Source organism: Myotis yumanensis, unplaced genomic scaffold (assembly GCF_028538775.1).
Source record: "Myotis yumanensis isolate MYYU_CA2020_CCGP unplaced genomic scaffold, mMyoYum1.0.hap1 SCAF_6, whole genome shotgun sequence".
Lineage (NCBI taxonomy): Eukaryota > Metazoa > Chordata > Mammalia > Chiroptera > Vespertilionidae > Myotis > Myotis yumanensis.
In genome coordinates, this window is record NW_027223757.1 from 69190642 (window position 1) to 69216892 (window position 26251).

The window sequence follows — 26251 nt, forward strand, 5'->3', positions numbered from 1 at the left end:
CCATAAGGAAGGCAGCCACCTAAATGAAGAATTATAACTAGTGTTTGGATGGCTGAGTCCAGAAACAGGATGGTCCATCAGCTATCCAACCACCCTTGAGGTTTGTGTAGTGGCCCTGATGCTATGTCTTAATTCATGCCAGATGCTTTGTGTAAGGTGGCTGTGCTAATCTCATCCACTTGCAAGGATTCCTGTAGGAACGGGTATGGGACCTGATGCTGGTTTCTGTGTTAAGAGTGAAGTTCTTTTTGGGGAAAGCAAAAAGGATGTAAGTTAAAGGTAGTGACCTGTTCTAGACAATTCAAACATCTGGAATTATACAGATAATTGATGCTACCATTGTCAGACCCCAAGAATGGGAGTGAGGTGCTGCTTAATAATGAGTGACTCTGAAGGTAGCAGAGCCAAGAAGGAGAAGAAACCTGACTCTTGATCAATTGTTGAACTGATGAAGCCCCTCCCCACCCCAGGTGCCTACCCAACCTCCGAATCTAATTATGAGATCACTTATGTCATATTTTTAAATATGGCTTGAATTAGAGTCCCTTTTACTTGCAGGTAAATCATCTAATTTCCATAATGTGATTAAACTTTATTTTAGTCTATGCTTTCAGCTATAACTTCAGCAATAATAGGAGTTTATTATAGTAAAAAGAGCTTTATACCCATAATCATAATATTCAACTTCTAGTCCTGACCTTGCCACGACTTCTCTTTGTGACACTATGCCAATCTTTTGAAAAGTCAGGGACTGCAACTTTAGAAACTGTATTGTACCAAATAATAAAGCTTCCAAGTATAGCATCCTCTCATTTATACATTTTATAAATTGCCAGTAAGAAGTTATTCAGACTAGCTTGGACTAGTATTAGTTTGCAATCTTACTTCATTGTATAACTAGAGGCCCAGTGCACAAAATTTGTGCACTTCTAGGGTCCCTAGCAGCTTCCAGCTGCTGGCCAGGTACTCCCTCCCTTCCTCCGGCTGGCCCTGCCCCCTTGTCAAACTCCCGGATGACCTCCTGGTTGAGGGGACAATTTGCATATTACGCTTTTATTATATAGGATAAGAATTAAAAAAAATAAGAATTAAAAAAATGGTAGAACTCATAGAAACAGAATATAGATTGGCAGTTACCAGCAGCTGGGGTTTGGGGGGAATAGGGAGATGCTGATCAAAAGGTACAGGTCTTCATTTATAAGATGAATAAGTTCTGGGAATCTAATGTATTGTATAGTAACTATACTTAATAATAGTCTGTTGTATACTTGAAATTTGCTAAGAGAGTAGGTGTTAAGTATTCTCATGAAACACACAAAAATAATTATGTGAGATGATTGATATATTAATTATTCTTATTCATTATTAATTATTTAATTAAATCATTTAATAATGTGTATATATATATATATATATGAAATTATCACTCTGAACACTTTGTCAATTATACCTCCATAAAGCTGGGGTAGAAAGAATAAAGAAACAAATCAGAAAGCAACAGGGTTGAAAATGAAATAAAATCCTCTAAATAGTGTTTACCAACTAGACTGTTATATTTTGATTAAATTGATTCTTGAAATTACATAATTCTAACCATAATTCATATATCAATTAGAAGACAAAATGTTATTATTGATTTGATAATATTCTTCCAAGAGGAGGTGTGATGGGAACAATAGATTGTTTAAAATTTTTTAAATGTTCAAAGGATTTGATAGCTTTTAGATACTGTATCTGAGGCTCCAACATGACCTTGAGATTTGATGATTGACGAGGAGTCAGAATACTCATGGTTAGGGTTTATTACATTGAAAAGTTATAGATTAAAGGTAGCAAAAGGAAAGACTTACATGGTGAAGCCATGGAGAAAGCGGGCACAGGCTTCAGGTGCCTTTTTCTAGAGGACGTGTGTGTGAAGCACTTTATTCTCTCAGACATGATGTGTGACAAGCCCACTGAGGTGTTGCCAATCAGGAAACTCACTTAAGCCTTGATGCCCAGGGTGTTTATCCGGGTCATTCACAAGGCACAGATTTTAGCTAATCCGGCTTCAGCTCCTGCAGCGTTCCAATGGATACAACATAGTCCAAAGCCCAGGTTTAAAAGCAAGTTTTCCTTGTAAATCACATCATTAGCATAAGCTATTTGGCACAGCCCAGCTTGTCAGGGATCAAGCACACTGTTACAGGCAGCACGTTCCAAGGCTCAGAGGTTATCTTCCAAAAAGCCAGTCAGAGCCCACCATTCCTTTGGAATATGTAGGGTTTGAGCACTCAAGCTGTTCTAAGTTAACCATTGCAATAAATGTCATGATAAATATTGCATTTTTTATAGAAATACTAGTGAAGGGTACATAATTGCACAAATAATACACTCCATAATAATAAATTGAAACATAAAATCATTTCGAAGACACTAAGCCAGGCAGGAAGAAATAAAAAATGATAATTTTGAAAAATGGCAAGACCCAAATTGAGTTTCATATTTACTTTCATCAACTCATTGGTAAAATATTAACCATGAAATGCTGAAGGCTTTGAAGGGGAAGAGAAAAGAAAGGCATGGGGTGTGATGTTTCTGAAAAAAAATAAAAAAAAATACTTAGTAATTGTGATAAACAGAAAAATGATTTTGCTCAATCTATAAGGCACCCCCATTTGGCTACAGGAGTCAGCAGTCTGCTTTTTGTATGGGTCCTAATCTCGAAACCAATCCAGGTCATATCACAGACGTGAGGATTGCTTCTTCTTTGAACTTGGTGCAGTGTAGCTTTAAATGAACATTTTCACTTTTGCAGAATTTTCTTACGAGTACATGTGGCTCCATGAATGTGAGCTTAAATAAAACATCGGAAGACTTTGAAACCAGGATAAGTATTTTGTAACAGTGAGCCAGTTTTCTTCTTTTCCTTTTTTTATGGTTCAGTAAGCCTCAGAAAACAATGGGATAAAACCAGAAAAAATTTAGTGCTTAGCATATAATGAGATGCAATGTTAAGAATGGGTAGAATAAGATTTATTCCTCCATGTAACTACTTAGGCATATTTGAGAATAACTGTTTCTTTGTGATTATTTAAATATGTATGATCAAATTATTCTAGTATTTTCCCTTTCATTTTACTTTCATTTTCCTCTGTATCTTACATGAATAATGAATGCTTAATTTTGATAACAGCAGGAGAAACTAAAAGAGTGCCCTAGAACTAACATGTGGAAAGAACAAAGTTTTATTCACATACAACTATGTTAAAATGTATACATTGTATATATACTAGTATACTAGAGATATAAATTTTCTCCTAACACTCAGGAGCAATAGCAGAACTGAATTGATATGTTTTATAGTGACACACACACACACACACACACACACACACACACACACACACTAAAACTGCCTTTACCTTCACCTTCACCACCAGATGGCTGAAAAATCCAAGTCAGTCTTTAGAGAGCTGCCTATTGCCTCCCTTTGGGGTTGTAGAGTAAAAGCTGGGGGTGGCTGGAGCCAGGATTATGAGGCAACAGCCCTTGCTCCGTAGTTCATCTTGGCTGCTACAAAAATGCCTGTTGTGTCATCCCCATGCTCCTTTCAGAGACAGGTTAATCTGCCAAGTGATTCCAACCCTTTTCATACCAAAATTGGCTCCCAGGATCTTCTCTACATCCCTCTGGTTCCCAGTGCTTAGCTAATTAGCGGTCAGGTCCCAATTGTCCCTTCTGCCTGGGTAATTAGAAACCTGAGGTTCTGCTCTCCCTCTCTGATTACTAACCTTTCATCAGTGAGGATTCAGTCCAACTGTTCTGTGTCTGAATACAAAAGCCTTCATTTGTTCCTGCTCTCACCCTCTTCATGAAGATTTGCTTAATCTCATTTGCTGGAAATTAACACGGAGACTGACTCAGTGTCAGAATTTGGGAGCTTCGGAATTCTCAAAACACACAGAATTGTCCAAATACTCTTTGATGGAAAAATAAAATTTCATTTTGGTAGCAAAAGAAGATGGTAATGAATTTTATTCTCAATAATTTCTCAGCTACATAGGAACATGACAACATGTGTCAAGCCTCAAATGTCTTAGCACTTATAAAATTTTTACTATGGCTATGTTGTATACAAAGATTGCTTTTATATCATAGGCCCTATAGAATACCATCTGAAATAGTGAACCTCAAAAAATCAATTTTTTCTTATTCATTGTGTAACTCGGTTAGGTTACACGTCTTATAAGTTTTGTTAACTTAAAACAGTAGAGAGGACATTAGAGATCCTCTGTCTTTGACATGGATTTGTTCTATGACTTATTATAAGTCAGTTAACTTATTGGGAGAAATGAAGAAGCAGTAGAATATTCACTCAAATTCATAATCTTTGGCACTATTTTATTAATTTAAGGATAGCTTTTCATTTTATACATAAATATATATTTCAAAATATACATAAGTATATTTTTCTTTTAGTTATCAGTTTATTTCAATAAAATGAAAGAATTGAGCTCAAGTGTTCTTAACTAGGGGTTTATCTTTGAAAATACACATGCTTAAAATCCAGATTCAGTAGATGGATACAGGTACCTGGGTAGTTTATAACTCCTTGCAATTTTGATGTGTATTTCTATTTGAGAATCACTGAACTAGGTATCTGATGGCATTTTCTAGCTCTGAACTTGTGTGATATTGGGGAAGAAGCACAGAGGTTTCTATTTCATATGTACTGATTCCTTGCAATTTATCACTTTAAAAGAGAAATAAAAGAAGGTCTGAAAAACTGAGTGATTTATCCCTTGAGTTTTTAGCAGCGTATTTCATTGCATCTTCTATTTAAAGCACTATTCTCTTTTGGATTTTTCCATCTGTTTCAGTGCTTTTGTTTTTAACACAAAGAAAATAAATCTAAGTTTTTCATTCCAATCCTTTTGTGATTGGGAGATAATAATACAGTTTTCTTCTCACTTGTAATAACTTAGTGAACTTTTACTCTTTTGTATTGACATTTTCTAATCAGAAAATCTGTGCATGAAATTATAGATTTTCACAGAGGCTGAGTATAATGGTTCATATCATTTTGAGAGTATTAAAAAATAATCAATGACTGACTGATTGTAATGATATCCCAAAGGTTCAATAAAATCTTTTGATTAAACTGATTAGTTGCAACATCTTAAGTACTGAGAGTATAGCCATAAATTTAATCTTAACCTTGATATATTAGCTAATAACAAAAACCAGTTAACAAAGACACTGTGTGAATTAGGTAAAACAAAATGATTCATTTGGTACTGTCCATTCTAAAAAGCCTACTTTTGTCTATGTAGAATAAAATTTATCTAAATATTTTTATTACCCAGATCTCTACCTGTTGTTACACAGATCCTTACTTTAAAAATTTATTAAAAATAATGTAACATTACATTTATGAAAGTGGTTCATGTTCATGGGTGTCAGTTTCCTATCCTTTATACAATACAGTAGATTATAGATTTGTTTTTCTTGTATAATCCATGACTAATATAGAATTTTAGTTCATTGAGCATATGGTTTGTTTTAAATATAGTCTCAATTGTTTATTTGATCACAGTTAATTTGTCTTTAAGTAGCACCCGGTTTCTTCCCCACTGATCTTGTTTTGAATCTGTCAGCCTTGATACAAATTGTTATGCCCAGATTTCAAGATCCCCATTAGACCACACCAGGTAGCCGGCCGAGTCCGATGCAAAAGCAGAGAGTCTTTTATTCGAACTAGTTTCGCTCTCTGACCACACTCACTGATGGAACGGTAAGCCAAGTGGCAGAGAGAGGGCGAGAGAGAGGTTTTATAGTAAGGGGAGGAGAGAGGACTGTGGGCCCTGCCGATTGGCCAGGGGCAAGTCGGTGTCTCGTTACACAGGATGTGGTCATCTCCATGGCGCGCACTTCCCTTGGCTGTCATTGGTTAGTTTAAAGAAATCCTGGGTGTGGCTAGCAGAGGCTTGGGCTTCCGGGAAGAAGGTACCTTCCTGAGCACATGGCTACTGCCCCAACATGGAGGATACGGGGCAAGATGGAGGGCATAGCCCTCGCCCTTTCACAAATAATCAAAAATGTTTTAATTATTGTTAGGTTAGGTGGCTCAGGAGGCAGCGCAAGAAATAGAGAGTCCAGTGAATCAGAAAAGAAAGGAAAGGAAAGTTTATTCTGCGTCCCCGGGAGATCCACATCCCGCCAAAGACAGGGCACGTGGATTCACGCCAACATGGAGGGGGGCGCTTTTTTTATACTGCGGTTGGGTGAGGGGCGGGGACATGAGCTGAGGTATTCAGTTGAGGAAGCTTCAGCTGCAGGGGGGTCAGCAAGGTATTCAGGAATGAGTCAGCATCTGTGTGGGGGTATGTGGATTCAGGGAGAAGAAGCCGGTATCTGTGTCTAGCACGTTGATCTGTGAGAAATTCCAGGGGGAGTCCATTGTCTCATCACATGTCTGCATGTATCTGATCCTGTGCTCTCTCCGACCTAACAATTATATGCTAAGCAAAAGTAGACAGAAACTGATAAAAGATTTGTTGAGCCACCTGAGTAAAGAAATACATGGGCTTTAGTTCTTTGACTTGTGAAATGTATTTTTGAAGCTCAAATATATTTTTTTCTTTTTCTTATTCTAAGATTCATTATAGAGAAGTGAGATTTACAGTTAAATTTTGAGCTTTAAGAAATCTATGGAACAGAATTGAATTTCATAAATATTGTGTGAGAACATAACAGATTGGTGAAAGAAATTTTATTTTCAGACTCTAATAAAAATGGACAGTTCCCAGAAATCACCCAGCTTAAATATTATTTAGAATTTATTGAAAACCATTCCCATTGCCAATATTAACCAACATACATCAACAAATGGTTTATTTTCAAATAATTATGAGACAAATGTAGCTTCAATTTGTTTCAATACAAGCATTATACTTTTAGATTATCATTTGTTTATATATATAACTACTACTAGCATTCAACTCTAGGCTTCACAATTTATTTCTGAGAATTTATTAAATAAGTTAGTGACTTCCAATAAGTTAAGTGACTTGTAATAAGTCATAGAACAAATCTACAGGAATTTTATTGTTTCCTAAAAATCATTCCTTCTACCATTTAGATAGATGCTATTTTTATTGGTTAAGTCCATATAAGATTTTTTTTAAATGGCTATATTGTGTTCATATATTGTTTTTAAGAAGATAGTAAGAGAGAAACACATCCTCCTTCAGAAGAACAGGTTTACTTCCACAGTTTATTAACTAAAAGGAACAGTGGTCACGTGCCAGGGTTCTTGTTCCAGCATCTAGAAGGATTCAGCAATCTGGAGAAGGGCTGTGTGTAACTTAATAAAGAGTCCACAGACGAAGCATAAGTTTGAAAGGCATTTGAAAATTTCTTTGAGGAGCCTAGCTAAAGAAACTAAGATCTCCTCATCTCAGGACCCCATGCTTTTTATTAACACAAATTGTCCTGAGAGGAGGCAGAGATATACACTTCAAAGGGTCAGGCTTCAATTACAGAGTCCATTGTCAGATTGGAAGAATTAGCCTAAACTGTTCAGGTGTTTGGCCAGTAGGAGGCAATAACATGTAGATTAAGATGCCCTGAGCTGTCTGGCAGCAAACAATCATCCCTTTTCAGGTTTGGGGAAATGCCCTTCAGCCACTCTAGATGATTCAGCCCTTGCTGACATGCTGGAATTGGCTTCCAGCAGTCAAGGAGAGTCAATCCTTTATCTCCATCAATTAAGAGTGCCATTATGCTCTAACTTTGTTGTCCCAACTTCCCATTTGCCTGGGAGGAGTTTATCAATAGTGAAAAGTTTAGGAAATTTTGAGTTAGGCAATGGATATATATTTGTGAACACAAGTATATGTGCAAGTGTGCATGCACGTATGTATGTACATATACAGAGAAAAGAATTTGTCTATTTTCTATAGTCTTTTGCCAATCACTCTGATTTAAATAGAAATTAGAAGCTTTCTAAAAATTAAGTTCTGGAGTCCATGTCAATTACTTCAAATTTGATCTTATAAACATTCTATAAATATATACATATTCATTATAGCCAACAGGTAAATAGCTTATTTATGTAAACGATGAACAACTTTGGTTTGAAATGAGGGAGAGTGTCTTGTAGCATCATCTTGATTATCTAGGGTGAAATTTTGCAGCATGCCCTTTCGAACCCAAAGGCTGCACATTCAAAAGGGGCTTTGGAGCTAGGCAGCTTTGCCTTCACTAGTGTTACCTCACATAAGTTGTGAAGGAGAACCCCTATTCTGTAAAACTACTGTTTGGAATTCTCTGCTATTCTTTGGACGGCCTCTATCTTATTCTGAAAAAAAGTAACTGCTTTCTAGCCTGCTTGAATAATGGGGGAGATACACTTAGCTGTCTGACCTTGTAGGCCAGAGACTAGATACACCCAATGCCATGCCAGGTGCATTTTTAATTGGATAGAACTGTGTAGTTTTCAAGGCCACTGCCAGCAAGCGCACAAAGGGCTGGCTCTTCCATAAAAAGGGAAGTTCTGCTTGTAGCTTTGCTTAGAATTTGGATTCATTTCCCTAGGCCCGCCGCGGTGAATAAAGTGTAACTCCAAACTCTCAGAGCGCTGTTTGGTTCTTGTCCGGTTTTCCTGTAACAAAGTCACTTAATATTTCTAAGCCTCAATCAGTTAATTTTAATAATGGACAAAGTAATAGCAGCTACTTTGCAATATTGTTATGAAGATTCAATGAGATACCACATGTAAAATGCTTAACCTAGTGCCTCTCACATATAATTAAATATATACCATGTTTGCTGCTGATGATGATCATTTAATTGTGGAGAGAGAAAGAGAGAGAGAAAAGAAAAAGAGAGAGAAAGAGAGAGGAGAGAGGAGATAATGAGAAAAAGGAAATAAAGAATGAATGAATGAATGAATGAATGAATATCAGGTCTTTATATCTCTTAAACTATTTTTAAATTTTCTCATGAGAAGAAACCTACAGAGTCTGTACTCATGCCAAGATCCCAGAGAGTCTCACAGCTGGTGGCAGCTTTTGTTTTACATGATCCCAGGCTGTTGGGGCTCTTGGGACACCCTTTAAAGCTCCAAGTGACCTGCTGGGGTTGGACCCCAACAAACCTGGTTGGGTCCCAGGTTTGATTCCAGTCAAGGGCATGTACCTTGGTTGTGGGCACATCCCCAGTGGGGGGTATGCAGGAGGCAGCTGATTAAATTTTTATTGTTCAGATTACATTTGTTCCCCTTCCCCCCCCCATAACTCCCCTCCTTCCAGTTCCCGCCCCACCCTCCACCCTCACTCCCCACCCACTGTCCTCATCCATAGGTGCACGATTTTTGTCCAGTCTCTTCCCGAATCTCCCATTCCCCTTTCCCCCCCAAGAATAGTCAGTCCATTCCCTTTCTATGTCCCTGATTCATTATAATCACCAGTTCATTCTGTACATCAGATTATTTATTCACTTGATTCTTAGATTCACTTGTTGATAGATGCATGTTTGTTGTTCACAATTTGTATCTTTACCTTTTTCTTCTTCCTCTTCTTAAAGGATACCGTTCAGCATTTCATATAATACTGGTTTAGTGGTGATGAACTCCTTTAGCTTTTCCTTATCTGTGAAGCTCTTTATCTGACCTTCAATTCTGAATGATAGCTTTGCTGGATAAAGTAATCTTGGTTGTAGGTTCTTGGTATTCAGCACTTTGAATATTTTTTGCCATTCCCTTCTGGCCTGCAAAGTTTCTGTTGAGAAATCAGCTGATAGTCGTATGGGTATTCCCTTGTAGGTAATTGAGTCTCTTTCTCTTGCTGCTTTTAAGATTCTCTCTTTGTCTTTTGCTCTTGGCATTTTAATGATGATGTGTCTTGGTGTGGTCCTCTTTGGATTCCTTTTGTTTGGGGTTCTCTGCGCTTCTTGGACCTGTAAGTCCATTTCTTTCACCAGGTGGGGGACGTTTTCTGCCATTATTTCTTGAAATAGGTTTTCAATATCTTGCTGTCTCTCATCTTCTGGCACCCCAATAATTCTGATATTGGTCCGCTTGAAACTGTCCCAGAGGCTCCTTACACTATCTTCACACTTTCGGATTCTTTTTTCATTTTGCTTTTCCAGTTGGGTGTTTTTTGTCAAATCTTTGGTTTGATTCTTGTGCTCCTCTGGTCTGCTATTGGGTATAATATTCTTTATTTCAGTCCATGTATGCTTACTTTCTAATTTCTTTATCGTAGCATCGAGGGTCTCATTAGTTTTCGTGAGGCTCTGCTCAAGTTTATAGCAAGCCCTCAAAATTGGGATTTTTAGCTCCATATCCTCCATTTCTGTCATGTTTTTTTGTCTCCGCATCTTTTATGCTTTCTTGGTGCACCCCCTTGTGGTCTTTGTGCGCAGCCTTGTTCTAGCCAAGACTTAATTGTTGTAGTTAACACTAGAGGGATTTGACCACCAGGCTGACTGGCTATAGGAATCAGCTGTGGGAAAACTTCAGTCCTCTGGGGAGGCGCTAATCCAGCCTTTGCCTGAGGTGATCGGCAAATGGCTCTGCGCAGGGCTTGGGCGGGGCGGGCTCAACAGGGCGGGGGGAGGGAGCAGCTATGGCTGCTCTCAGTCCATCCCCAGGGGCTCTGCCTCTCTGTCCCAGCGACCGCTGCAAACCTCGGAGGGACTGTAGCCAGACAGTCCCGCTTCTCCCGTTTGAGTCTGGGTCCCTAGAGACTCACCCGGATCTGGAGCCCAGAGTCTGAGACTCACTCCTGATTGAAAACGACAACCGCGCCCTCAGCCACCAGCCCGCTTTGCGGGCGCACCACAGCACCACCGTACCTTTAAATTTTCCACACTGCGCCTCCTCTGAGCCTCGTAATGCTGTTATTTTTCCTTCTAGTTGAAGAGTCTCTCCTCAGCCAGCCTTCCTGTGGTTCTGGTTGATGTCCGTTCCGTCTTTTAGTTGTATTTTTGAAGTGGTTGTTCGAGGCAGCAAACTCCGGTGTTTACCTATGCCACCATCTTGGTTTCTCTCTGTTTTATATTTTTGCTTCCTCAGGAGGCAGCTGATTGATGTTTCTTTCTCATCGATGTTTCTGGCTCTCTATCCCTTTCCCTTCCTCTCTGTAAATAATCAATAAAATAGATTTAAAAAAAAAAAAATAAAGCTCCAAGTGAATTTGCTACATTTCAGGTGAAAGGCTCTGACAGACACAAAGCAAACACACCACAGCCTAATCTCTTTCTCTTCAGGCATCAAGCCCTTATCTGATTAACTCCACCTAAAGCTTATTGAAACATGGGGTTTGGGGAGCGGATCTCCCCCTTGCAGGTTCTTGCCTCACAAAGTGTAAAGAATAAAATTCGAGGACTAAAAGGACTTGTTAGTAAAAGGGTGGGAATTTATTGGAAGCAAATACAAACTCCCAGGTAGGGAGAGATTCTTGAGGGGGTAACCCACTAAGCCCCTTTTTCTAAGGTTTATAAGGCTGTAGTTCTTTGTCTCTTCATGTCCCCTTCTAATTGGACCCCTTCCCCATTTTATGACCCTGTGCTTTTTATAATTGGTCACTCTTTTATAGAATATCAGATTCAAAGTCCAAAACCCATTTGGTGCCCCCCTCTTTCTCTCCCTCTTATCTTGCAACATTCCTCTATCTCCTGTGAAAATATGTTCCCCTTATCCTGTGGCACCTTTTCAGTTCTCTGTGAATGTCTACCTTCTGGTGGCTCCAAGCCCTCACCTATGCATTCCTCCACCACCGTGGACCGTCTTTATTCCTCAGACTCCCTAAACCTGCCTATTTTATCTCTAAAATTCCTTTCATTATCTGATTTAAATTGGCCTTCTCTGTCCTCTCAGAGCAAGAAAAACTCTCTTCCTCTAACTGCTGTGTTTAAAACACTGAGACAAGAAAAGTTTACCCTCTTAGTTAAAAACATCTGAAATGAAAACCTCAAAAGAGACCAATGTGATTGGCATCGGTATAAGTGTTAATGAGTATAAAAACATAAACGTAACATAAATATAAGACTGCTCGTGTTATTTCTGATTATGTACATGGTTTTATTTGGGGGGGGTTGTATTTTTAATATATATATTTTTTATTTCAGAGAGGAAGGGAGAAGAAGAGAGAGATAGAAACAAAATGTCAATGAGGAGAGAGAATCATTGATTGGCTGCCTCCTGCATAACCCCTACCAGAGATTGAGCCAGAAACCCAGGCATGTGCCCTGACCTGGAATGGAACCATGACCTTTGGGCTCATAGATCTATGCTCAACCACTAAGCCACCCAACTGGGCTGATCCTGTACATGTTTTAAATGTGTACATTCAAGAGTTACTTTTTGTCAGAAAATGTGGATCCCTTTTTCTGTGGTGTTGTGTGCCTTCCAGGACTTCTTTTTGTAGTTCGCTGGCACATCATAGAAGGTGTATTTTACAAAAAAGAAAACAATGTTCATAGAAGTGAAGCAGGTTTCATATGGTTATACAGTAATACATACAGATACAGTAGCCTGAAGACAGATCTGAAGATCACCTGCTTCTCTTGAGATTCTTTTCTGACCTTGCTGTGCCTCTCAAAATATCAGAGTTTGAGTTCAATTGTCCACAGGACTGGAGAAACTGGGGAGGAGGAGAATCCCACAAGTAAATCAGTATTTTGGAGACTCCACAATACATCACAATTACCCGTGTCATTTCTAAAAATACACACCTCCTGGGGTTTCTGATTTAGTAGGTAGGGAGTGAGGGCTGAGCCTCCCTATTTTTAAAAGACTCCACAGAAGATTCACATGCAGATGTGTAATGCATAAATACTAGGCTACCCATACCCTCCAGAGGCTGTCTGGAGAAGGTCAAGGGCATGGTGTAAGTTCATGTTTGAGAGCCTCTTGTATGGGACCCTGAGTGTGCAGTCGATGTACTCTGAATTGGAAACTCGCACTAGAAGTAATGGGAGGACAGGTTGATTCAGGAAATATGCTGTCAACAGGTGATCTGATGCATCCACAGAGACTAAAATTTAAGCATCGGCTTCTCATCTCTCATCTGCAGAATAACTGGAGCCGAGGAGAGTTTATAGCTAGAATTATAAAACATAAATTTAGGATGAAGACTGATAAGATGCTAAAGGTTTCCTTCTCAAGTGGGAATATTTTTTTTATGAAAAAAGTGCTATCCTCAGCTAGTTTTGGTGAGCACTTCCAGAAGTGCTAATCATCAAGGATATATGGCTATTTTAGAAGGCATTGTTTCGGAAAGAGCAGGGTGATCCCTGAAGGGACATTGCTGAGGGCTGATTTGAAAGGCTATTGAACAAAATGGGGCCTTGGGGATCTTTTTCCAGAATATGCAACTTTAACTAAATTACTTTGTGATGCTTGCAGAATAGTTGGAATTTAATATGCCAATCTCTTGCTAGACAGCTGACATTTTTCTTCAAAATTTGGGTAGAGCTTCATATATAAATTATATAAAAGGTAAACTGGAACCTTAATGCTGCAAGGAGCCTGGCCTATGCTGCGAACCATTATTCAGTAGGTCTTGCTAAAGCTTAGTAGAGAACCAGAGCTGCAGGGGGAATGCTGGCTAGGAGAGGTGCAGTTATTTCATTAGTAGAAATGCAGTGAGAGAAACTTACAGCATCTAGGTACAGTTGCACCGGACTGTAGAGGTGAAGGGATTCAGGATGTTAGTCCCTAGGCTTATAAGCAGGTTACTAGAGCTTAGTTGACTTCTGAACTAGACATGCAGTATGGAAAATAATTTAAAATCTTATAAACTCAGCAGCTTTCCTCTTTGGTAAGATACTCACCAAGTCATTTAATGAGGAGCTATTGCTACAGTAACTGGAAGGAGCTATAGCAAAAGCTGGGGATGCAAACTACTTTAGAACTTGGATCAATTTATCCAACTGCCTAATGCAGATTGTGGGACTAGAAAGGGCTTTGATTTCTCTCCCTGTAATTGTGGTTCAGTGCACTCTAGACATTGGTATGATATTTGCATTTGGTCAGTGAGAGATGGGCAGAATCAGAAACAGCCAGTTTATGGGACATAAAAAGCACTAATGGGATGGGTGGACTCCAGCAACATAGGCACTCAGAGAAAGATGAGAGTTGTTTGTGGTATCAGGAGGTAAGAGGAGTCTAAGAGGAAATTTTCAGATATACATTGCAGATTGGTAATTGCTGTCTCACAAGTATCAGAACAGATATTTATTGCCTTGCTACAGATTTTAGAAGTCTAATTTTCATCCTTCAGATGACTAGAGTATATCAAGTGAATGACTTCAATCCAGAAATTACCCGAGGTGACAATATAAAAATGTATTTATACAAATTAAAGCTTCAATGCCAGAACTATTTAGTGAAGATGTGTACTCACTGGGTAATTTAAATTTTAAATTAAAAAATATATCAAAATTTGACATTTAATATGTTTTATTAAATGTGCTGTATATATGTGTGTGTATATATATATATATATATATATATATATATATATAAATGAATTATTTTTATAATAGGAAAAGGCTCTAAGGCAGGGGTCCTCAAACTTTTTCACTGTCCCTCAGACAGTTGGAGGGCCGGACTATAGTATAAAAAAAAACTATGAACAAATTCCTATGCACACTGCACATATCTTATTTTGAAGTAAAAAAACAAAACGGGAACAAATACAATATTTGTATTTGCATGTGGCCTGCAGGCCGTAGTTTGAGGACCCCTCCTCTAAGGTATTATATTTTAATCCAGCTATAAATATATTTAATAATTAAAAATTTACCCCAAAATTTCAATTTTAAGAAAAACTCAATATAACAAGAAAAAAAAGGAGAAAAAATAATTCCCCCATAGCCTCTTTTGCATTATTGGTAACCGTTATACTACATTGAAAATAATTTTAAAAATCCAAAGCTTTGAAATCATTTTTTAAGGACATGAACCACTGGTCACTTCTCCCAAGTGGTACCAACTACCACACATAAGTCATCAGATGTTTGTTCTTACCTGTTCCAGCAGATAGAGAGAGCAGACAGATCTTTCCTTAAAATTTGCTGACCCAACTAGTTTAATGAATAGATTTCTGTTGTTTGTGCTCCCAGTTTTCCTTTGATCCTGTGTGTGATTAATTGAAGCAAATGTATCTGCAGTTACACTAAAGTTTTGATGTCATTTTCTGTATGTTTCGGCATTTGAAGGCAAATAAACATACTTATAAAATAAATGTTAACTAAACCTAAAACAAAATTTTAAATTGATATTAAAAATTCCAAAATAATATCATGTGCAGGAGTATTTTCAGTTTATTTCATAGTGTCTCAGTATAAGTTGGTGCTTAGTATTGTCTCTGAGAAAAAAAGAACCAAATAAAGGCCTTAACTCATACAATTAACAATTCAAAACTGAACTATAAGTAATGTCATTATGATTTCTATATACATATCTGCACATTGCAGGGATCACCATGAAATATTAGTAAATAAAAAATATTTACAGAGGACAACCTTTACAATATGCATTTTAAAGAGTCTTCCTATAGTTTAAGGAAGAGCCTAGTTACGATTGTTTTAATAAAGTGGATTTATTTTGTACTGCATTCCCATTTTCCTTTCTGTGAGTGACGGATATATGGATATATAATATATTGATGTAATGTAGAAAATGTTCTGTGTTATATGCAATGTGTATAAACTTTCTTGGCTATATGATAAGGAGAACTTTAAAAGAAAGTTAGAGCAAAGGAAATGAGAAGAGAATCTTGAATGGGTCTGCATTTGACTTATAAAGACTTTTTCTTATTTATTTGTATTTTGTATTACTAAAGTTTTTTTCTGTTAGTTTGTTTTTATTGTAGTGGATATTAAGATATGCCTTAAGCCCAGTTGGTGTGCTCAGGGGTTGAGCATAGACCTATGAACTAAGAAGTCGTGGTTCCATTCATGGTCAGGACACATGCCCGGGTTGCCAGCTCAGGCCCCAAGAGGAGGCATGCAGGAGGCAGCCCATCTATGATTTTCTCTCATTATTGATGTTTCTATCTCTCTTCCTCTCTGAAATCAATTTTTAAAATATTAATAAAAGAAAGATATGCCTTAATTTCATTGTTGGTGGGAATTTAGACTGGCAAGACTCTTTATTTGCCTGAATCTTGGAAAATATATTAGCAGATTAGAAAAAACTATCTGATAATGATTGAGTCTCTCACAGAGTGAGGACAAATTAAAAACTTTGTATTTATAAAAAGAGAGATGATATGGACATGGATATGGACTGGAAAGAGCTGTGATATAGAACATGGTTGGATTCTGGGAAATGTAATAAGCAGGAAAAACTGAGGACATACTCTGGACAAGTGGGCAGAACAGGAATATGTCCAAGCCAGTTAGGGCAGATTTCCACCTTTCCAGTTTTTATCTAAATTCTCTCAACCTAATTTTAAAAATACTTGCTCTGCACTTGATCTAGAATATAAATTCAGTCTAAGGGTGTCAGATACCTCAAATAAGAATATAAGTATTGCATGAGAAATGCTTACACTAAAAAAATATAATTTTTATCTGAACTTCAAATTAATTGGTGTCTAGCAGTTTAATAACCAAACACAATCAGATCTAATTTTAGAGAAATTTATGTATCAATCATCATGAAAGAAAAAATATATTTCAAGTAAATTCTTCTAGAACAGCTTATGTTGTGGAGGGAGCAGAGATAATAAAGACAAGAATGAAATAAGGAGAGCATCTCTCCCATCCTCCAGGTTGTCAATGTAATCGAACTAATAGGCCCAGTGCCTGAGGTGCTTACTGACAGGCTTAATTAGTCAGAACCCCAAATAACTTGTTACTTCTTGTTGCTCATGTTATTAATGGTAGATCGAAGAGTAGAAATTCTAGCCCAGGCAAACTCATAACATTTATATAGTTAAGACCTTTTCACAGGCTCCTGTCACATTTTTGACAAAAGGTTGTCTTAGTGGCCATCTGCGTTTGCTCTCAGTGATGACCTGTGATTGCATCAGATCAATTGCCACCTACTAGATCAATTCATATAAGACCTGTCCTGCATATTCATAAAGCAAGATAATTCTTGTCACATATATGTGACAGACTGCACCAGAAAATTAATCAGTGTAATGTCAATGGAGGACCCAATATCTACTCTTTAAAAAACAAATCTTAAACAAGTTATAAGTCCCATGAATTTTAAAATATGTACTTCCTTTATTAATTTTTGGTTGTTAAATGGAGGATCTCAAAATTTCTTGAAAACCTGAAATTTTCAGTTGCTAGAAAATAAATGTTTTTCTGTTACTGGAAACTCTTTTTGCTACAATAAAGGAGTTAGACTGGATGGATGAGAATAAAATCTGATTGAATCAGATAAAGTCAAACAGAAAAATAGATCCTGGGCACTATAAGAAGCAAAGGTAGTTCAGATGTCTTAACTGTGCAGATCATCTTATAAATCCATTGTAAATAAGTTTAAAACAAAGCGTATTCATTTTCAACTTAATATCATGACTCTTCTGACAATGTTAGCTAAATATTATTTTATGTTTTCAAATTTCATTGTCTGTTTTTGTATATTAAAATTGATTACTACATAGAGTGCTGAGCTATCTTACTACCAAAACAACATAACCAGAATACCCTGCTTCACAACATTGTTATGAAAAATATTCTCACATATCTCATATCTTTGAGTGTTCTATTGATAGTTCAATAACCTATCTACTCAGAAAGTAAGTTGTTTAGTAGGATATCAGTCCAGGGTGATGCCATCTCTCCCTCTACATGATTGGAAAAATAAAGAACCAGAATGACTTACTGGAGGCCCAGGGAATAAATATGGCCTCAAATGCCTTTACATTTGTTTCCCATTAGTTGTTCTGTAATAATTTATGTTTGAATTATCTTTTAGAATTTAATTTCAGGAAAATTTCATGTAAGAATCAAAATGTTCATTTTCTTTTAAATAATCAGGATATGTGGTAAATCCAGGCCAGATTGTAAATAAAAATAAAAATTCCTGAAGTTGGTAGACTCTACATGCTGTAGACATAGCTACATGTTGCTGCTTTCTCAGTTGTCTAAGTACTAAGGTCCTCTACCTTGTGTCTAATATGCTGCTGGGTAAATGTGACAAAGTAATGAGAGCTTGTCTCATCTAGTCCCACACAGTGAGAAATTATCCCAAATAGTTTTAAACTTAGAAAAAATAACCAAGATCTGGTGGAAAACCATGTTTATTTTACAGTAACCTCATTAACACCGAATAGCAAGCACAAGGGAAAGACAAAACGGAGGAATTAAGTGGGCTTTAGAGTCCCATCAGAATAACTTTTAAATAATGATTTAAAATTTGTGGACGCCAATTTTGTGTGTGTGTTTTTAAAATTTTTATCCTTTTTTTATGTTGGGACGGTCATATTTGTGACCCTGCAAGTACAATTTCTGTGTGTGAGAATGGTGATGAAGCCCCAAAGGAGTGAGTGTGTGTGGAGAGCAGCTACAGTGTTTGGTCAGGTTCAAGCCTCAGACTACTGAGAGGGCATGGTCTTCTCATGGCAAAGCCACATGCAGGTCCCAGCTTGGAAGGCAAAGCCCTCCTAGCACAATTATAGCCAAAGGATATAGTTGTAAGCTTGACCTTATGGTCTGAACCTTTGGTCCCAGGTGGCTAAGTGATATAGGCTTCGGGAGGTGCAGCAAGTAAACAAAGCTTGATCAGGTGCATGTAATTGAGTAGATTCGAAACCACGCATTACTTTGCCTCATTTAATCTGGCTAAAAAATAAAGACTTGGCTTGCAGGCCATGGTGCTGCCTCTTCATCAGAGAGGGCAGTGTCCCACCCAGCCCCAGCTTTCTTCTCTTGTCTGTCTTTTCTTAATCCTTCACCGCCCCCTCTCAGGCTCACCAAACCTGGCTGTGCTGGCGCAGCACAAGTGTGTATACGTTTTATCTATTTATTCTGACATAGATAGTTCATATGCTTTCTCATTTCTTATAGTCACACTCAAATATGAGTAGATTAATTGTCACAATGCAGTTATCTATCTTTTTTTCAACGTTTTCACTATACAAAAAGTGCTCTCTACTGAGACAAATTCAATTAATTAAGTCACTCTTACTTCATATTATACTTTATTCTGTATAGGCAGCATAACAATTCTGTTGACATTTTACTCATGGATGACCTCTTTTAAAGTTAATTCCTATTCAGTTGCACTCTGTAAGTAAATCAAAAGATGAAGTATACTGTGAACAATTTATCTTTTTAAAGAGCCAGAATATCAATGTGAAGGAAAAATAAAACTGACATGAAGTTCATAATGTTATAAAATAAGAAGGATTTAATCTATGATATCTATTTATTTAATAGATTTATGCTAGACATCCATTTCCTGGCAATGCTAAATGTCATAATTTTTTAAAGATTTCCCAAATAAATTTAGATCTTGTTACTGCAAAGCTGAAACAAGATTCTATGTAAGTCACATACAAAAAAAAATATTATTATTAATAATTGTGTCGGGAGTTTGGCCAAAAAAATGCTAATTTATTAAGTATAAATGCTACCCAACAAAATGATTGGAAAGGACAATTACTGCTGCTAACTTGGTCCTCTTCCTCTTCTATGTTTTCCTTTCTTTTGCTATAAGTACTATTTTGGCCTGATATTACTGAAATCCATAGTTGCCTGGTTTAAAGGTATTTATTTATTTGTTTATTTACTTATTTATTTATTTTTCTTTGTGTGTGTGTGTGTGTGACATTGCTACTGGTAATACTGATCATAGCTCTGGCAAGGCTATGGTCCTCCTTCAGTTACTCACAGTTCCTTCCTTACTCCATTATACAACCTATCATTCTCTTCTAGCCTGGAGCCCAAAAGGAAACCCTTTTGAGAGAATCTCTTTAAAATGGTCTGCAATTTGCATAAGGATATGCTGATTAGCCAATGGGAAGGATAGCGGTCGTACGCTAATTACCATGTTTCTCTTTTATTAGTGTAGATTGTAATAGAAGGAGTTGATATTTTTGTGAGGTGATCAGGAAAAGTTAAAGGGTAATATGTAAGTAAAGATCTGAAAAAAAAGTGAGGGAGTGTTACACCTGACTATTTGTGGGAAGGTGGTCAAGTTGAAGAAAAGAGCATGTGTCAAATTGTTGAGCGAGTTTGGACTGGCAATCAATAGAAATGGAGGTGAGTGTGGCTAGTGTGCAAAAATGGTTAAGAGGGATGAGTTCAGAAAGAAGGTAGAGAATTGAGTATTTATGACTGGCTATCATAAATACTTTGTTTTTGACTACTGGTATGAGAGAGGATGTCAATGAAGGACTTTGAATTGAATAGAAGAGCAACAAAATCTGACTAAAGTTTTATCTTTTCCTGGGGTTTAGTTCTTCCTTTGCTCTACTGCCTTCTAATTCATTTTCACTGTCCTCATTTTTTCTCCAGGAAGCTTCTTTATGATCAGGGCCATTAATTATTCATTTTTGAATCTATAGATTCTAGGAAACTGCCTGGATTAAAATAACTGCTCAATAATTATTTTCTGAAGAAATGTATTGCAAAAGGGAAAATAATTCACTCCTGAATTAGTCAGCTGAGTGTAGTAGAAAGGGCCATGTTCTGAAATTCAGGGGTTTTTTATTTGTTTTTTTGCTGGTTTTGTTTTTCCTCAGAAACTCGAGCTTTATGACTTTAGAATCAGTTCTGTAATTATTGACTCATTCATCGAAACTTTCTGACTTAATTCTATAAACAAAGGATGGCATCTCCTAAATTATCTGGCTCTTGGTTTTTCTGTTTTTGTTTTGTTTTTGTTTTTTGTTTTTACAATGAGAACTGGATTGACCTGTAAAGTCCTATTGGCTTTTAAGATATCTCGTTCTAAATTAAGGGTATTGTGACGCTCAAGTAATTTTTGGTTTAACTCGCTCAAATGGACCATTTCCCAGGTATGTTTTAATGAAATTGGAGACTAGAAACTAGTTCCAAATTATTAAAGCTTTAGGCCTATTGAGAAGTCACAAGTTTTATAAAACTTTAAAATACTTCCTCCCATTCAGTTGGACATTGCTAATAATCTTGCATCTATTATTCCCCTTGATATTTTTATATTGTCTAATTCATAAAACTTAACAAAGCATATTGTATACATAAACCTATGTCTCTTTTTAATATAAAAGAAATTAGGACATATTAAAATATATGCATTAATGAAGCTGCATAAAAGCAACTCTACTAGTTATCATCAGACATCTTGTAATATGAATTCAGCTACTAATTATTAAAATACACATTAAATATTCATGTGCCATTAATAATGTATCATAAATACATTATATAAAGGAATGTATGATATATTTATTATGACATTCAGGAGAATTATCTTGAGGCTACAGACTAATTTAAAATATCATCATACACACATTCTGGGCTATTTCATGAAAACAGCCATATATTCTATTAATGAGCTAACTTTAACTTGGCCCCTCTGAAAATTTCCTGTGCTATTTTTAATGCCTTGAGGAAATAAGGTGGGATTTAAACTAAGATCATTTCTCCATAATCATTGCACATTATTGTAGCATGTTAAAATTATACTAAAATTTAGCATTGCCACATTTGGTGTGGAGGGAAAAAATAAGCTTACAGCATTATTATCTATATTTTCTATATTGCTCATTTGAGAATAAAATGCCTCCCTGTTACTTTTTAAAATTTCAAGGATGAAAAATATATCATTTATTTTACTTAGAGAATTGTCTACAATATGCAGTCACCTTGGACAAAAGAGTTTGGTGGTGTCCATGAAGACTCTGTGGCTCTTACTATGATGCCATGTCATAGTAATGTCCACAATGTTGTTGACTTCATCATCTATTGAAAATAATTTGTTATGGCCCAAGACATGGCCACTTTAGGAAATCTCAAAATTGTAATTAATCCATGCTCATGAGTTAATCTAGGTTATTATATATCTTTGAAAATATTCATTAGTATTCTGGCGATTATATTGCTTAAACATATTTATACAGTGTTGCATAACAAAGGAGTCCTTCATTTTGTATATATTAACAATAACAATTTGCTCAACATTTTGACCTAGGCCTTCATGAATTAACAATTTTCCTCATCCTCCTTAATGTATCTTACTCCATTGCTGGTATAATTGGGTGCCCAGCACCTACTTATCAACAACTGATCTTTGCTTTCACTCTTAACTGCAGTCAGATGCTTCCAAGGTATGTTCCCTGATCTAGCTGTTCTTGGAAACCTTGAAAAGCTCCCAACTATAGCTAATGTCCTTTTTTAAGCTCCTTCCACATAGTCAAATAATTTTTCATTGTTTTCTGATTTCTTTGTCTCACCTCCAATAGTTGGTGGGACTATTCTTATATATTTATATACATATATGTACATATATATATAAACATATATAAATGTTTGTAGCATGTCTATCTCAATTGTGGAAAATACACTGCTTTTAACTTTATTTCTATTATTTTACTTATCAATAAGATCATAATCTAATCTAATAATAGACAAACAGGGTAATTTATTTTTAAAATTTTTTTTTTAAAATATATTTTATTGATTTTTTACAGAGAGGAAGGGAGAGATATAGAGAGTTAGAAACATCGATGAGAGAGAAACATCGACCAGCTGCCTCCTGCACATCTCCTACTGGGGATGTGCCCGCAACCCAGTTACATGCCCTTGACCGGAATCGAACCTGGGACCCTTGGGTCCGAAGGCCGATGCTCTATCCACCGAGCCAAACCGGTTTCGGCATTTTTTAAATTTTTTTAATATTTTATTGATTTTTTACAGAGAGGAAGGGAGAGAGATAGAGAGAGTTAGAGAGAAACATCGATCAGCTGCCTCCTGCACATCTCCTACTGGGGATGTGCCTGCAACCCAGGTACATGCCCTTGACCGGATTCGAACCTGGGACCTTTCAGTCTGCAGGCCGACACTCTATCCACTGAGCCAAACCGGTTTCAGCGACAAACAGGGTAATTGACCGTACCTTTGCTACACCTCCCATTGGCTAATCAGCGAGATATGCAAATTAACCGCCAACAAAGATGGCGGTTAATTTGCATACATGACTCCTGGCAGACCAGCGAAGGCGCTGAAGGCAGCTCCAGCTGGAGCAGCGATGGCACTGAAGGCGGTTCCGGCTGGAGCGAAGGCCTGGGTGCCGGGTTCTGGAGGAAAACCGGTGCCGGCAGCCAGGGGAAGGGAAGGCCTATTGCATGAATCTTTTCGTGCAACAGGCCTCTAGTATCCTATAAGGCAAAATGTGGTCCCTTAATCAGCTGCGTTAACATCACTTGGGAACTTTGTAGGAATGCAAATCCTTAGGCCCCAACTCAGAACTATTGAATCAAAAACTCTAGAGTGGGGCCCAAATACCTTAACAAGCCGTCCATATAATTCCAATGGCACTACTATTTGAGAATCACAGCCATTAGGCTTTTGTGTGATCTAGAAGAAATTTTGAATTTCTTCTTCCAACTGCACTGGGGTTGGCTTTGATTTCTCCTTCTGCATATGCCCTGACTCACATTTGCTTTCCTGCACCAGAGTAATGTTCTCACCTTTAACATCACTGTGAGATTCTTTACTTCCTGGATTCTTTGCTACCAGATATTGTCAACAGTGAATGTTCTTCACTATCCTATACAGCCAGTCAAGATGTAGGTCCTTTCCTAGGACCTTATATTAACTCTAGTGTGACAGCTTTCAATCTTTCTCAGGCAAGGCTCAGGGAGATAATTCTTCTTTATGCACTATCCATTTAAATCCTTAACCCCCAAAGGCAAAGAAAATTGTTCCAAATACAATGTATATGCCAATGATATTTAATCCATTAGTTGTCTTCAGTAAGGTCATCATGATTTATCTTCTATTCCACAGAAAATAGTCACCCAGCTATCTACCTACATCAGTCCTGCCAAGTTCACCACATTCTGGGATTGTGCTATTAATTAATACACTAACATCGCTCTATTGACATATGTAAGGATATTTATTTCCATCTCATTTTGATTTCACATTGGCTATTTCATATAATTATTGAAACACATTGGTGACAGAATCATAGCTCTCTTTTGTATCTACGTGAATGAAGATGGCTTTCATAATGTATAATAAATACCAGTTGCCAAAGATGTTTCTACTAAAAATAGGGCTTTGCATTATAAAATACTCCAATGCTATAAAATTATAAGCCATGCCGCTCTGAGCATGCCTCATTTTATATTCATTGCATACTGATTTTTAAAACCTTGCTAAGAAATGTCCCCAAAAAAGCAGCTGTTCATTATAACTGAACATGTCCAATTTGACAGCTTGCATCATCACAAGTTCTTAGTTCTTTTTCTTTACATTTAAAATGCATACGTATCTCTATAATTAATTTATTTAATAAGCATAAAGATAGCAAATATTATTTTCACTTTGAATAGTTTATTGTAAAATATCATTTGAACTGGCCTCTTTTTTGTGGTGTCTCTGCGTCGGTCAGCTGCTTCAGGATAAAGCTAAACATCTCTTTCCCAGTCCCTGGCTGTCAGAAACTCATTGAAGTGGATGATGAATGCAAACTTCATACCTTTTATGAGAAGCGTATGGCCACAGAAGTTGCTCCTGATGCTCTGGGTGAAGAGTGGAAGGGTTATGTGGTTCAAATCAGTGGTGGAGATGACAAACAAGGTTTCCTCATGAAGCTGTCCATGGCCATGTCTGCCTGCTGCTGAGTAAAGGTCATTCCTGTTATAGACCAAGGACTAGAGAGAGAAAACGCAAATCTGTTCGGGGTTGCATTGTAGGTGCCAATCTCAGTGTTCTCAACCGGGTCATTGTAAAAGAAGGGGAGAAAGATATTTCTGGTCTTACTGATACCACTGTGCCTCGTCGCCTGGGGCCCCAAAGAGCTAGCAGATTCCACAAACTTTCACTCTCTCCAGAGAAGATGATGTCTGCCAACATGTTGTGAGAAAGCCCTAAACAAAGAAGCTAAAAAACCTTGGACCAAAGCACTCAATATTCAGAGTCTTGTTACTCCATGCATCCTGCCACACAAACACTGGCGTGTTGCTCTGAAGAAACAACATACTAAGAAAAGTAAGGAAGAGGCTGCAGAGTATGCTACACTTTTGGCCAAGAGAAGGAAGGAGGCCAAAGAAAAATGCCAGGAACAGATTGCCAAGATACGTGGGCTGTCCTCTCTGAGAGTTCCTACTTCTATATCTGAGTCCAGTCAAAAATGAGATTTTTCAAGACACTGCGGGGTAGGGGAGGCCAGGGGATTGTCAAGGGTGGGAAAAAAAAGGAGATATATGTAATACTCTTTGTAATACTTTAAGCAATAAAACAATAAAAAAAGAATTTAAAAAAATGAGATTTTTCTAAGAGTAACAAATAAATAAGAACAAACATAAAAATATATTACTTGAATTAATGCAATTATGTATCTATAGATGTTACTTAAAATATAGCTTAAAATGTTTTATCAAATTTGTTTTTTTTTTTTAATATTTTATTGATTTTTTACAGAGAGGAAGGGAGAGAGATAGAGAGTTAGAAACATCGATCAGCTGCCTCCTGCACATCTCCTACTGGGGATGTGTCCGCAACCCAGGTACATGCCCTTGACCGGAATCGAACCTGGGACCTTTCAGTCTGCAAGCTGACGCTCTATCCACTGAGCCAAACCGGTTTCGGCTCAAATTTGTTTTTAGAAAAGTTTCTAATAACATAAATCTGTCCAAGTTTTAATGCAATATTTAGTCCAATTGAGTAAATATTTAACAAAAAATCAATTTTAAGAATAAATATTACTGAATGATTATGTTATGATTAACACATTTTAAAAAAAAAAATATGAGGTAGGAAAATCAAAAGGAGGGATTTTTAGGAATTCGTCCAGCAAAAGATACAGAAATTTACTATCACATTTCACTGACTCCATTAGCCCTTCATTTATATTCAATTCCTACTTAAGCTTAACTATGTTTGCAGTAAATGACCAGTGCTTAATGATTACTTCTTTGAGGTTTTTTGTTTTTGTTTTTGTTTGTTTGTTTGTTTGTTTTTAAGGAAAACTATTCCTGTGAATTTGATATATGTGGAATAAGTTGGAATTGCAATAGTAATAGAAAAATATTTAAAATAAAAAAATATCCTAATAGATATCTCTGTCTCACTTATTATA

The 26251-nt window shown here is 36.9% G+C and overlaps 1 protein-coding gene and 1 pseudogene across 1 annotated transcript in view; both read left to right on the forward strand.

The window, feature by feature from the left end:
* EYS (eyes shut homolog) overlaps nt 1-26251 on the forward strand; it is a 1239289-nt gene that overhangs the window by 297227 nt on the left and 915811 nt on the right.
* LOC139012790 (small ribosomal subunit protein eS6-like) lies at nt 206-25307 on the forward strand (annotated as a pseudogene).